Source organism: Bubalus bubalis, chromosome 1 (assembly GCF_019923935.1).
Source record: "Bubalus bubalis isolate 160015118507 breed Murrah chromosome 1, NDDB_SH_1, whole genome shotgun sequence".
Classification (NCBI taxonomy): domain Eukaryota; kingdom Metazoa; phylum Chordata; class Mammalia; order Artiodactyla; family Bovidae; genus Bubalus; species Bubalus bubalis.
In genome coordinates, this window is record NC_059157.1 from 139570569 (window position 1) to 139585963 (window position 15395).

At 40.6% G+C, this 15395-nt stretch overlaps 1 protein-coding gene across 1 annotated transcript in view; it reads left to right on the plus strand.

Moving 5' to 3' along the window:
• Positions 1-15395, plus strand: part of SPATA16 (spermatogenesis associated 16) — a 245750-nt gene that overhangs the window by 59558 nt on the left and 170797 nt on the right.

The window sequence follows — 15395 nt, forward strand, 5'->3', positions numbered from 1 at the left end:
CTCAAACTATAAAATAAAAAAGAAATCAATTTGAATTTCTGCTTTATCCCTTATAGCTTTGACTTTCACAACTAACTTAACTTCTCTTTGCCTTGGTTTTATTATCTTTAAATCTAAGTAAAATAGTTTTTGAAATCATTCTGTCACACGAGTGTATGTTCCTCGGTTCTTTGTCTCGTCACAACAAAGATTTGGAGCAACGGACATTAAAGCCCTCGGTGCATCACAGCTCTCGGGTCTTGGACAAACTGTGTTACAGCTCTTAGGCAAATCAGTGTTACAGCTCCATTTTATTTAGAAGATAGCAGGAGAATCCAAGACTCAAAGAGAAGAGAGTGGAGGAGTGCATGGCGGGGGTGGGGGGAGAGGGGGAAGAGAGAGTGAGAGAGAAAAGAGCGCACACACGCAGGAGAGAGAGTCCGTGAGAGAGCACTTTGGCTCTTCCTTTTATATGTTTTTTTCCTCCACCTGGGCCTGCCCTATGCAAATTGGGCTTAGCCAGGAGTGCTGTTTGTTCTGCCTGAAGTCTTCACTCTGGTCCTCGGACCTTCCTTTGACCTTCCTTGTCTTTTAGCCACCGCCGTTTTGGACTCCTTTTCCCTATTCTACCTACCTAACAATTCCTAAATCTTAAAATGTCAGACATGTATTTTATTTCAATCCCACTACCAATAACAAATGCAGATTATTTTCAACAGTAATAGTAATAAACGCTATATATGCATAGAGGAGACTTTGTGTGTGTGTGTGTGTGTGTGTGTGTGTGTAGCAGAGTTTTATTAAAGTGAAAAGGGACAGAGAAAACTTCTGACATAGACATCAGAAGGGGGACGGAGAGTGCCCCCCTCGCTAGTGTTAGTAAGGGAGTTATATACTTTTTAAATTAGTTATTCAGTTCAGTTCAGTTGCTCAGTCGTGTCTGACTCTGCGACCCCATGGACTGCAGCACGCTAGGCCTCTCTGTCCATCACCAACTCCCAGAGTTTACTCAAACTCATGTCCGTTGACATGAGTTATTACAATAAATCAAAAAATATCTCAAGGTTGTAAAGATCTTACCAGACTCACTCCCATAATTTACATTTTAAGATAACAGGATTAGCCAGAAAGTTTTCAGGAAGGAGAAACTGTCCTCAAGCAGGATACATTGTTGTTATATACTGCCTAGTACAGAGTTTAAACTGAGTTGTTTGTTGTGCAATTATCAGTTCTGGGCTTAAAGAAAAAATCCATTTTATGTGACTAAGGAATGTAGAGAAAAAAAAAAGTTTGTCCTTTCCTCCTCCTTGAGAACCCCAGACCCCTTTCTCTTCCTCAGGGACCCCAGACTTATCAACCTGCCTAGGAATTGACTCTCTCATTCACCCTTTTCTTTTAGGAGAATTATGTTGCCAAGGGAAAGGGGCATCATTTTCATTCCATAACCTCTTCCTGCTGTGATAGGGCATGGTCCCTAAATTTTTGAGGCAACATATTCTCCTAACCCTCATATGGCGGGTCTCTGATCCAGGGCCCCCAAGTAATAGTTGGAGGATGCTATGGCACTTGCAGGAACCTGGACAACCATTTGTAACTTAAAAGCTTTCAGATGGTTAGAAACAAATCCAGTTACACAGTTACAGATGCAGGGAGCAAGTGGTAAAACAGGACAATTACAATTATTATGATTAAGATAGTTTTCCACCATGGGGAACTAGTTAACCTTTCCCAAAGTGAGGTGACTGAGGCTTCAGGAGAATCCATAGCCTGAATCATCTTGTTCATGTGTTTAGTAAAGTGAGTAAAATTAGTACTCATATTAGGTATGAATAATGGCAGAAGTTTCTCCTTGTGCAGCAGTTAGAATATCTAAGGCCAATCTGTTTTGTGTGTGTGTGTGAGTGTGAAGTCGCTCAGTCGTGTCCGACTCTTTGCGATCTGTTTTGTAAAACCACCTAATTTGTGTTTGTTCAGCATTAAGAGCTGAAAGTTAATCAGAGCATCAACTTGTAGCATAATAACCCAGAGAGGGAATGAATATTGTAGCCAGATAATTATACCAGTGAAATACAGATCTTGCCCAATGAGTTTTAAGTGTGGCAGATTAGTAGGCTTCTCTGGAAGCTCTGAAAATATGAAGCCATGAGTAAAAGTTAGACCTAGAGTGCATCTTCCTATCCAGCCATGGGGAAGCCACACCCATAGGTAAGAGCCACATATACAGTAGGTCCCATTTGGAGCAAACCAGTGTGACTGAGGGATCCAGTCCCAATCAGCCCCAGGCCAGGCAAAAGGAGGACACAAACGGGGATTGGAAAACACAGGAATGATTGTATTGTATATTTCTTGAGGCAAAAATCCCAGTTGTTTCCAATCATAATTATGTTGTCAGCTAACTTCTGGGGATGGCTCTATTTGTTCCCAGCATATGGGAACATTAGATAGCAGGTGTCCCTTTTTAGGAGTTAGCCATATGACCTCATCCCATATTTGATAAACATCAGGGAAAAAACCACCAGATCTAGACCCATTTATTTACCTTATTATGTTCAGCAAAATAGTCATTAAAGAAAGTTAAAACATTATCAAAATTAAAAGTTACATTATGTCCATAGTTACATCAGTCCATCTTAGGATTGTTAGGTGTCATCAGATCAAGAAGAGGTGTCACATATGATTGTTGTCGGTGAAGGTATTCTCAGAGTTGAAGAAAGTCCTTTCCTTGAAGTGGAGAAAACCACTGTGGGAAGTCTTCAGTTGATGAGGAGGGGAGTGCTCTGCAGACCCAGAAATTAAACCAATTGTGGAATGCAGCGTAGAAATGAGTCCAGGACAGAAATGTGCTGTCTTGAGGCAGACTCAGGACTTTTCGAGTCAGCAGAAGCAAGCCCACCTAGATTCTTAGGTCCATCTTGGTTCCTGGCTCAAACAGCAGCTTGTTTGACTCAAAGGCTGGGTCAGAAGTTAATCTCCCAGTAATGTCTCTTGAAAAGCTAAAAGCTGAGTCACATAGTTAATTTTAAGGCTTCAGGATCTATGATAATATCTGTGCACAAAAACAGTCTGTCATAGAGACAGTCCCTTCTTCTTAGGGGCAGTTTGAGCCCTTATTAAAGCTATGGGTAAGACTTTAAACCAAGTGTCTTATGTTTCCTGAGTTAGCTTATGCAGATGTCTCTTTTATTTTATTTTATTTTTTAACTTTACAATATTGTATTGGTTTTGCCATATATCAAAATGAATCTGCCACAGGTATACATGTGTTCCCCATCCTGAACCCTCTTCCCTGCCCATACCATCCCTCTGGGTCGTCCCAGTGCACCAGCCCCAAGCATCCAGTATCGTGCATCAAACCTGGACTGGCGACTTGTTTCATATATGATATTATACATGTTTCAATGTCATTCTCCCAAATCATCCCACCCTCTCCCTCTCCCACAGAGTCCAAAAGACTGTTCTATACATCAGTGTCTCTTTTGCTGTCTCATATACAGGGTTAATAATGTCATTAGCTTTTTTCTACCTTTCCCGAAGATTGGGGTCTCCAGGAACAGTGTAAGTGATAGCCTATTCCTAGAGCTTTTGACACCCTTGAGTTACAGCAGCTTTAAAGGCGGAGCCATTGTCACTCTGGAGCCTCCGTGGCAGCCCAAACCTGGGAATAATTTCATGGATTAAAGTTTTTATAACTTCCTTAGCCTGTTCATTGTGGCAGGGAAACGCCTCAATCCATCCAGTAAAAGTGTTTACCCAGACCTGTAAGCAAGAAAATCCATTTGTTTTTGGCATATGAGTAAAAGGAACCATAGCCTCATTTATTTTCATAAATCTTGAACAAGTCTCCATTTATCATTTGATTTTTTACACCCAAAATAGGAGTGTTGCGTGGACTATTACAGGGAATTAATAGCCCCTGCTCCTTTAAATTTTCAATGATGGGTTTTAACCCTTCCTTAACACCTATGCCCCAACCAGTAACGCTGAAGAAGCTGAAGTTGAACGGTGCTATGAAGACCTACAAGACCTTTTAGAACTAACACCCAAAAAAGATGTCCTTTTCATTATAGGGGACTGGAATGCAAAAGTAGGAAGTCAAGAAACACCTGGAGTAACAGGCAAATTTGGCCTTGGAATACGGAATGAAGCAGGGCAAAGACTAATAGAGTTTTGCCAAGAAAATGCACTGGTCATAGCAAACACCCTCTTCCAACAACACAAGAGAAGACTCTACACATGGACATCAACAGATGGTCAACACCGAAATCAGATTGATTATGTTTTTTGCAGCCAAAGATGGAGAAGCTCTATACAGTCAACAAAAACAAGACCAGGAGTTGACTGTGACTCAGATCATGAACTCCTTATTGCCAAATTCAGACTTAAATTGAAGAAAGTAGGGAAAACCACTAGACCATTCAGGTATGACATAAATCAAATCCTTATGACTATACAGTAGAAGTGAGAAATAGATTTAAGGGCCTAGATCTGATAGATAGAATGCCTGATGAACTATGGAATGAGGTTCATGACATTGTACAGGAGACAGGGATCAAGACCATCCCCATGGAAAAGAAATGCAAAAGAGCAAAACGGCTGTCTGGGGAGGCCTTACAAATAGCTGTGAAAAGAAGAGAAGCAAAAAGGAAAGGATAAAAGGAAAGATAAAAGCATCTGAATGCAGAGTTCCAAAGAATAGCAAGAAGAGATAAGAAAGCCTTCCTCAGTGATCAATGCAAAGAAATAGAGGAAAACAACAGAATGGGAAAGACTAGAGATCTCTTCAAGAAAATTAGAGATACCAAGAGGACATTTCATGCAAAGATGGGCTCTATAAAGGATAGAAATGGTATGGACCTAACAGAAGCAGAAGATATTAAGAAGAGGTGGCAAGAATACACAGAAGAACTGTACAAAAAAGATCTTCATGACCCAGATAATCATGATGGTGTGATCACTGACCTAGAGCCAGACATCTTGGAATGTGAAGTCAAGTGGGCCTTAGAAAGCATCACTATGAACAAAGCTAGTGGAGGTGATGGAAATCCAGTGGAGCTATTTCAAATCCTGAAAGATGATGCTTTGAAAGTGCTGCACTCAATATGCCAGCAAATTGGGAAAACTCAGCAGTGGCCACAGGACTGGAAAAGGTCAGTTTTCATTCCAATCCCAAAGAAAGGCAATGCCAAAGAATGCTCCAAGTACTGCACAATTGCACTCATCTCACAAGCTAGTAAAGTAATGCTCAAAATTCTCCAAGCCAGGCTTCAGCAATACGTGAACCGTGAAATTCCTGATGTTTAAGCTGGCTTTAGAAAAGGCAGAGGAACCAGAGCTCAAATTGCCAACATCCACCGGATCATGGAAAAAGCAAGCGAGTTCTAGAAAAATATCTATTTCTGCTTTATTGACTATGCCAAAGCCTTTGACTGTGTGGATCACAATATACTGTGGAAAATTTTGAAAGAGATGGGAATACCAGACCACCTGACCTGCCTCTTGAGAAACCTGTATGCAGGTCAGGAAGCAACAGTTAGAACTGGACATGGAACAACAGACTGGTTCCAAATAGGAAAAGGAGAACGTCAAGGCTGTATATTGTCACCCTGCTTATTTAACTTATATGCAGAGTACATTATGAGAAACGCTGGACTGGAAGAAACACAAGCTGGAATCAAGATTGCCAGGAGAAATATCAATAAACTGAGATATGCAGATGACACCACCCTTATGGCAGAAAGTGAAGAGGAACTAAAAAGCCTCTTGATGAAAGTGAAAGTGGAGAGTGAAAAAGTTGGCTTAAAGCTCAACATTCAGAAAACAAAGATCATGGCATCTGGTCCCATCACTTCAAGGGTAATAGATGAGGAAACAGTGGAAACAGTGTGAGACTTTATTTTTGGGGGCTCCAAAATCACTGCAGATGGTGACTGCAGCCTTGAAATTAAAAGTAAATGCACTTACTCCTTGGAAGGAAAGTTATGACCAACCTAGATAGCATATTCAAAAGCAGAGACATTACTTTGCCAACAAAGGTCCATCTAGTCAAGGCTATGGTTTTTCCTGTGATCATGTATGGATGTGAGAGTTGGACTGTGAAGAAGGCTGAGCGCCAAAGAATTGATGCTTTTGAAATGTGGTGTTGGAGAAGACTCTTGAGAGTCCCTTGGACTGCAAGGAGATCCAACCAGTCCATTCTGAAGGAGATCAGCCCTGGGATTTCTTTGGAAGGAATGATGCTAAAGCTGAAACTCCAGTACTTTGGCCACCTCATGCGAAGAGTTGACTCATTGGAAAAGACTCTGATGTTGGGAGGGATTGGGGGCAGGAGGAGAAGGGGACAACGGAGGGTGAGATGGCTGGATGGCATCACCCACTCGATGGACATGCGTCTGAGTGAACTCCGGGAGTTGGTGATGGACAGGGAGGCCTGGTGTGCTGCGATTCATGGGGTCGCGAAGAGTTGGACACGACTAAGTGACTGAACTGAACTGAACTGAACACCTCAGGCTTTAATGAATACTGCTTTTGATGTGAAAATAGGTGAGGGTCTTTGAACTTGATAACAACAGGAACAGCATTTTGTGCTCGACTCATAGTTTTTCTATCAGCCCACCCTCTAGGATTTACATTTTGTTCAATTATTGGGAGAGAAAGAGCAGGCTCCACATTCATGAAAACAGAGGCCTAGCGCTTCCTCAGTATATCCCTCCCCAGAAGGGGTGAGGGAGACTCCAGCACATTCAGAAACTTGTGAGAAAACAGCACAGAGTCCCAGCTGTAGCTTAAAGGATGACTGAAATAATAGCGATTGGCTCATCCTGACATTCCCATTACAGTAGTGAATCAGGAGGAAAGTGGACCAGGGGCTTCAGTGAGCACAGAGAAAGTTGTCCCAGTGTCCAAAAGAAAATCGACTGATTGGCCCCCACAGTTATTAATATCCAGGGTTCCTCAGGTGTTATTAGGATGGGAGCTGGTTTGGGGACTCCCAGGAACCTTCAGTCCTGACTGTCCTCAGTCCGACCCCTGGGGCCTATGCCTCAGAGGGCTGTCTCTTCTCCAGTGTGGTCCTTTACAGACCGGACATAGAGCCAGGAGTGGCTTAGATCCCTGAGAGCAACTTCACTTGAGATGCCCCTCCTTTCCACAGTAATAGCAAGCCCGTCCCCTTTCACCTGGGTTCCTCTGGGCATTCTTCTCAGGCTATTTCAGAGCAGATCTAATAGCCATTGTTGAGGCTTCAGTCTTTTGCCTGGTTCTTTTTTGCTTCTTATTTTCCTCCTTATATTCTCTACCATAATATACTGTCTGAGCCAGCTATAACAGTTTTTCTAAAGACTGATTTGGTCCAAACGCCTATTTTTGTAACTTACAGCAGATATCTGGAGCCAACTGAGTGAGAAATCTATCTTTGAAGACTATTCCTCCTGCACTTTCAAGATTGACATCAGTAAACTTGCAGAGAGCCTCCCATATCTATCTAGGAATTTACCAGGAGTTTCCTTCTCTCCTTGTTCTGTGTCAAACAACTTAGCATAGTCTAAAGTCTCAGTGTGCATGCTCACTTGAGTCCAGGAATACATCTGACAAAGTGGCTCTGTTATTGGAACCACTTGGCTCCTAGTAGGAAGGAGGGCTATTTCATATTCCCTCTTTCCCCTTGTCTCATGTTCAAGCCATTCGTCTCCAAAAGTAGTAGGTTCCCCCAAAACTCAAGTTTTCGAGTTAGGAGTCAGCGTCTATCCCAAGACATACATTATATCTCTCCAAGTAAGTTCCATAAAGTAAAGTTAGTCCCGTAAACCTTCTATATACTTTTTGGATCTTCTCGATAGTCTCGACTGCGGTTGTACTGTTTGAATTCTACCAAGACTGAGGTAACCCCTTCTGGGAGGATGCCCCAATTCTCAGCCTGTTCGGTTGGGAGCCCCAGATACAGGGACAAAGTAAGAGAACAGGAGGCAGCTGAAGGTTTCACACCCAAATCTGCACCCTTAGGACATAAGTCTGGCGTGTCTCACAGAGAGATAAAGAGCAACACATACATCACTTCTACCCATTTCTCTTGTTTTCTACAGAACTGGTCTAGTTGTAAAACAGTAATAATTGAGATCCTTCAACAACAGGTCAGAATTCCCCCACTTCTAAAGGATACTGTGGCCATTCAGTTACACAGAAGAAGATCAGGAGTGTCTTTTTTAAACTCTGGGGATCAAACTTGTCCCAGTTCTTTTAAATACATTTTAAAGAAGTGGCTCTGGAACTGCTAGCTCCCATCTGTAAGACAGAAAAAAGAGGCATCCACAGCCATGGCTTTTTCCCACCAGAATTGTCCTTCCCTGCTCTAGATGGGTGTGTAGACAGACTTCACTGAAGCTTTCCTTCCCTGGTTGGACTTAGTCTGTCCCTTACTGATGCAGGTGTGTTACTCGTCCCTCCCGGTTCTACCACCGAGGCGGGGTGGAGATGCACCAGGAGTAGACCTGATGACATCCCAAACTGACTTAGTTCCATGCCACCGAGACCTTTCTTTGATTTTCCCTTTTCTCTGATGCCACTCAAGGTGAAGCAGAGTAGCTTTTCGGAATGTTTCCCAAGCTAGTACTACTAGGGGAAGCATCCGTGTTACGTGTGCCTGTGCACATTCCTGAGTACGGTCCTGACTGCAGTAGAAATGGTGAGTCATAAAGGGATGAACAACAATCAAGAGGTCCCTTCTGAGGGTCACCACGCCAGTATATGTGATGGCAAAAGAGGTGGTGGAGGGTTGGCCAGCGAGGAAAAAGTGATTTTCGTCCTCCAGCTACTAGGACCAACTCTTCCAGTTCATTTCCACAGATTCCACAAAAGGAATATATCTAGGGAGTTGAGACAAAGGACATCAGAGAGGCTTCTCTGGTCTGCTAAGAGCTAGCACTACCCAAAGAAGAAGCCTGTTACATTTCCAATCTGACCAGATCCTGCGATTCCCGATCCATGTCCTCAGGAACCTCATGGTCACCAGTAGAGCTTTTATCCACAGAGATAGGAGACACAGCTGTGACAAAGACTCACTTTCAGGCAGCTGGCCCCTGAGGCAGGCAGCCAAGAGAGTGACCTCTAGCCTGAGAGACACTTCTGGAGCTAGAGCTCTTCCTCAATTCAAAACATGCTGCTGGAGCTAGATTTCCACCTTGCTCCATATGGGCTGCTAGTAACTTTCTAGCAAGGCTTGCCTAGTCTAGCAAGGCTAAGCACTTCCATACATGGGGTCTAAGCATAAGTACACAATAACAGCATGGATCACAAGTCCCTTGAAAGTCTATGATCTGACAGATTATGTTAGTAGTTCTAATTCCCCACGCAATCATGGAATGGTCAAAGAGAGCAGGAAAAAGTAACCGAGAAAGGAAAGTTCAGTCCACATGCTTTGCCCATTTCTGGCTGCTCCCCTAGCAGGGACCTTGTGTGTCTCTTGGCATTGGCAGGTCAGTATAAACCCCCAACAAGGCTCCCCTTTTGGGGGCTGCCTTCAGTCATTAGGCGGCACTGCAAAACCGCAGAGCAGGGCTCATCACTTGCTTCATGCAGGGCATGTCATTCATTTACACAAGCACACCGTAGAGTTAGTAAAGTAAAGCAGAAAACATGCATACTGAGAAAGCACAGAGGCTAGAGCTCTGAGCATTCTTACCTTGTCCTGAAGATCCTGGACAAGCCCCCAAGATGATAGCTTACAGTGAGTGAACGGTGTTGGACTTGTGATCCCCGAAGAAGATGATTTAACTTCCGGACCAGGGACCAGGCTTGATCACTTAAGAGCTTTTGTATAACAGAGTTTTATTAAAGAGAAAAAGGGACAGAGAAAGCTTCTGATATAGACATCAGACGGGGGACAGAGAGTGTCCCCCGAAGAGACTAAAAGATGCTCAATGTCACTAATTATTAGAGAAATGCAAATCAAAATTACAAAGAGACACCGTCTCACACCTGTCAAAATAGCCAGCTTGTATGGCAAAACCAATACAATATTGTAAAGTAATTAGCCTCCAATTAAAATAAATAAATTAAAATTAAAAAAAATAAAAAGTCTAATAACAAATGTTGGAGAGAGTGTGGAAAGAAAGGAACCCTCCTACACTGCTGGTGTGTATGTAAGTTGTTATGGTCACTATGAAAAATAGTATGGAAATTCTGCAGAAATCTAAAATAGAATTACCATATGATCCAGCAATTTCACTCCTGGGCATGTAATCCAGACAAACTATAATTCAAAATAATATATAATATATAATAATATAATTCCTATATTCATAGCAGCACTATTCACAATAGCTAAGACATGGAATGGCTGAATGGATAAAGAAGATGTGGTACACATATACAATGGAATACTACTCAGCCATAAAAACAATGAAATAATGCCATTTGCAGCAACATGGATGGACCTAGAGATTATCATACTAAGTGAAGTCAGTCAAAGAGAAAGTCAAACACCATATGACATCACTCACACATGGACTATAAAGTATGGCACAAATCAACCTATCTACAAAACAGAAACAGACTCACAGACACAGAGAACAGACTTGTGTTTCCAGTGGAGGGTGGGGAGAGTGGGAGAGGGATGGACTCGGAGTTTGAGGTTAGTAGATGAAACTATTACATATAGAACAGATTAACAACAAGGTCTGACTGTACAGCAAGAGAACTATATTCAATATCCTGAGATAAACTATCATAGGAAAGAATATAAAAAAGGATGTATATATGTGTGTATGAGTCACTTTACTGTACAGCAGAAATGAATACAACATTGTAAATCAACTATACTCATTTCCTTCTCCAATGCATGAAAGTGAAAAGTGAAAGGGAAGTCGCTCAGTCATGTCCTACTCTTCGCGACCCCATGGACTTCAGCCTACCAGGCCCCTCTGTCCATGGGATTTTCTAGGCAAGAGTACTGGAGTGGGGTGCCATTGCCTTCTCTAATACATCTTTGGGGATATTATTATTTATAACTTTGAGGATAGTTAAAATGCTCAGAGATGATATGAGCTTAAAGCATTACAGATATTAATGAGTTTTAGAATAGACTGGCTTATAGCAGAAGTAACAGAAATGTTGAAAAGTTCTTGCAGATCTCATGAAATGAGATATCTTAAATACAACATATTCCTCTTTGCCATTACTGAATGTTTAAATTTTGGCCAGGAGTGACATCAGCAATACAGCAGAACAGAAGGTTGCCAGCTTGTATCATCCCCTGGCAACAGTTATTTGGCAGTGTTCACAGACTACATTGCCTTTACAGGTAGGAGACTATGAAACCTCAAGGAAGGGCCCAAGACCAAAGAAGTCTATTTTAATAAAGCAGGCCCAAGCCAAGGGGCTGATGTCCCTACAGTGGTCTTAACTAGACTCAGAAACATTTCTGACCCCTGTGGACTTGCCTGAAGCCCCATTTGACCTTGGTTTTGCCACTGGCACAATATGCCAAGTGACATAGAAGTCATGCCTGCCTGTGCCTCAGTAATAGGCCCACAGACCTTGGTCTTGGCTATGAGCACTGAAGTAACTCATGATCTGATTCCATTCCCTTCCAGTCACTAACCATAAGCAGTCCTACCAGCCCCGGGACCTGACTGGAAACAGTCTCTTTTGCACCCCCAGAGATCCTGAAATGTTTCTGTGATACAGCTCCAGCCCATCCCCACTGCAGTCAGGGAACAATCCTACCTACCCAGGGATTTGGTGGGAGACATGACCATTCATGCCTTCAGAACCATGACTGCAGATCTCAGTTCTGGTTGTGTACCCTGAAGCAGTGCTTGGTTTGGGCCTACTTTGTTTAAAAAAAAAAAAAAAGTCTTATTTACAATAGCATCAAAACCAATAATACTTGGGAATACATTTAACTAAGGAGATAAAATACCTATACACTGAAAACTATATGACACTGATGAAAGATGGAAGACACAAACAGAACAATATCCTATATTCATGGATTGGAGTAATAAATATTGTTAAAATTCCATGCTACCCAAAGAAATCTACAGATTTAGAGCAATCACTTTGGAAATTTCAGTGACATTTTCCAAAGAAATAGAAGTGAGTCAAAATCTATATGGACCCACAAAAAAACCTGAATAGCCAAAGTAGTCTTGAGAAAAAAAGAACTGAAGGCATCACACTTCCTGACTTCAAACTATATTACAACTATCAAAGTAACCAACAAGAATGGTACTGGCATATAAACAGACACATACACTAAAGGAACAGAATAAAAAGCACAGAAATAAATCCACATGAATATGGTCACTAAGTCTAAGAAAAGGATGTCAGGAATACATAATGGATAAAGGATAGTCTCTTTCTCAATGGCATTAAAAAAAAACAAAAAAACTAGATAGCCACATGCAGAATAAATTAGACCCTTGTATTACACCATTACAAAAATCAACTCAAAATGGAGTAGATTTAAAAGTAAAACCTCAAACTATTAACTTCTAGAATAAATTATAGGGAAAAAGCTTCTTAACATTGGTCTCTGCAGTGATGTTTTGTATATGATACCAGAAACACAAGCAACAAAAGCAAAAATAAATATATGGGGCTATGTCAAACTAAAATCTTCTGCAGAGCAAAGGAAATAACAAAATGAAAAAGGAACTTATGAAATAAGAGAAAATATTTGCAAACCATACATTAGGGATTATAAACCATGATAAGGGGTTCATACCCCAAATATATAAGGGACTCACAACTCAATAGCAGGAAAATAACCTGTGTTTTTAAATGGGCAAAATATTGTAATAGACATTTTTCAAAGAAGACATACAAATGACCAACAGATATATGAGCATCCCTAACCTTCAGGAAAATGCACAGTAAAACAGTGAGCTGCCACCTCATACCTGTTAGGATGGTTATTATTTAAAACAAAAAGTGAGATAACAAGTATTTTCAAGCTTGGAGAAAAAGGGAACCCTTGTGCATTGTTGTAAATTGCTATAGCCATTATGGAAAACAGTAAGGAGGTTCCTCAAAAAATCTAAAAAGGAACTATAATATGATCCAGCAATCCCACTACTGGGACACATATCCAAAGAAATGAAGTCAGTATCCTGAAACGACATCTGCACCCCATGTTCACTAGAACATTATTCATAATAGCCAAGATGTGGAGACGATCTACACGTTCACTTAGAAAATATGAAATAGGTACACACACAGATACACACACACACACAGAATTTTATTCAGCCATAAAAAAAGTAGGAAATCCTGCCATTTGTGACAATATGAATGAACCTAGAGTACATTATGCTAAAAGTGAAATAAGCCAGACACAGGAAGACAAACACTGTATGACCTCACTTACACAGAATCTAAAAAAGTCTAACTCAGAAAGCCAGAGAGTAGAATATTTGTTGCCAGGGCCTGAGGGTGGGAAGAAAAGTGGTTTCAACCTTCAGCATAGTGACTATAGTTAATAATATTGTACTGTATATTTTAAATTTGAAAAGAATAGACGCTAAGTGTTCTCACCACACTGAAAAAAAAAAAAAGGTTCACTATGTGAGATGTGAGGTGACAGATCTGTTAACTTGATTGTAACAGTCATTTCACAACGTATACATGTATCAAACTATCACATTTGACACTTTAAATACATACAATTTTTGTCAAGTATGCCTCAATAAAACTTAGAGATAAATAGTTTTGTCTCTAAAATAGCTAAGCCTAAAAAAAAAAAATGGCCATTAAATTCAACCATTCAATAGCATTCAGTGAAACAAAATAATTCTCATCATCTTAGGTAAACATAAAATCACAATACTAGTAGTAAAACAAAAGGGGACATTGCTGGACCCAGTTTCTTGATATGAAAAAAATATTTAGTCTACCAAGTATCAGTGTTGATACTGCCTATAGGAGGATAACAAGAGGAAAAGAAAAAGATGTGATCTTCTTACCTGAATATACATAATCCTGGGCATCTCACAGCGTCTTGCTTTGCTAAAACATATGGGTGACTGGATGACATTGTCATTCATTTCAGAAAGATATGACATTATCCATACGGTTTTTCTCAACTCTTAAAGATTAGGCTTCAGTTTAAATATTGTCGTTTCTTCCTAATTCTATTTCTAAATTACTGGTTGTTCCTTTCAATTGAATTAAAATAAATGTGTGCTTGCGTGTTTCTATGACCTTGTAAGTGTGGAGAAAACAAAGGGAAGCCATAGCAGGGCCATTTAAGTACATCTGTTTGAACTTTTATCAAGTAGGCACTTTGCCTGTTTGGGAAGTTGGGCGTATTAAAATACTGCATGGATCATTAGTACATTTATATCTCTTGCTATTTTGTGCCCATAAAAGTATATTTACCTATAAAAAAAAAAGCTTTCACTGAAGATGATATTAAACCCTCCAAGCTTTCCTTCCAACCCTAAAAAGAATATAAAACATGCCAATTTCTATGGAACGGCAAAGACTGTGTTCACTGTACCATACTGCAGAGAATAGCCATGATACTTCTCTGCAGTGCAAAGGTGACCACATTAAGCAATAGTTCTTGCACAGGAACAAGAACAAGCACTTATTGAATATCTTATCTAGTACTACTTGGTAGAGCAGGTGTGAATTAGGAATTTCATATGCAGTCTCAGTTAATCTTTGCAGTAACTCCTAAGAAGATTTCCTTACAATTATACTTGAAGGTACTACATCCCAGCAAACCTATGATATCGCAGAAATTTTTCTTTCTCCTAGAAATTCTGGCTGTCATCACATCTCATCCTGAAAATGATGAAAGTTATAGCATCTTTAAAATCTGAAATAATTTTTATACAGATGGAGAGAACAGTGGGATGTGGTGGACATTGTCCCTGAAATTATAAAATCTAGATTCAACTACCATTTCACTCGTTGTTTCGAAAAAGTCTTGATTTCCACATGTGTGATTTGTCGATAATAATACTTCTTGACAAGTCTACTCTCCAATACTGATGCAACACAGCTTTTAAATCACAAGACTCTATTCTAACATTTTTCACCCTTCCTTTATGTGAAGACTGCCTCGTTTTGTGATCACCACATGAATCAATAAAATGTAGCTTTGTAAGGTAAATACATGGCCTGATTTCTGAAATAAATAAATAAGAAAAAAAAAGATAATGAAGGAAATAGCAAATAAATTAACAATTAAACATGGCCATATATTACCCAAGGAATATAAATGGCTAAGAATTTGAGAGTCATTATGTGCTTATCTTAGTACAAACCCAAGAAATAGGACACTGATAGCTCAGGTACCTTATCAGAAATTTCTCTTCTGTAGAAGGAGGAGGAGGAGGAGATAGCAGAAAGGGGAGGAGAGGAGGACCAGAAGGAGAGAGTGGGACAGGGGGAGGAAGAGGAGGGGATAACAA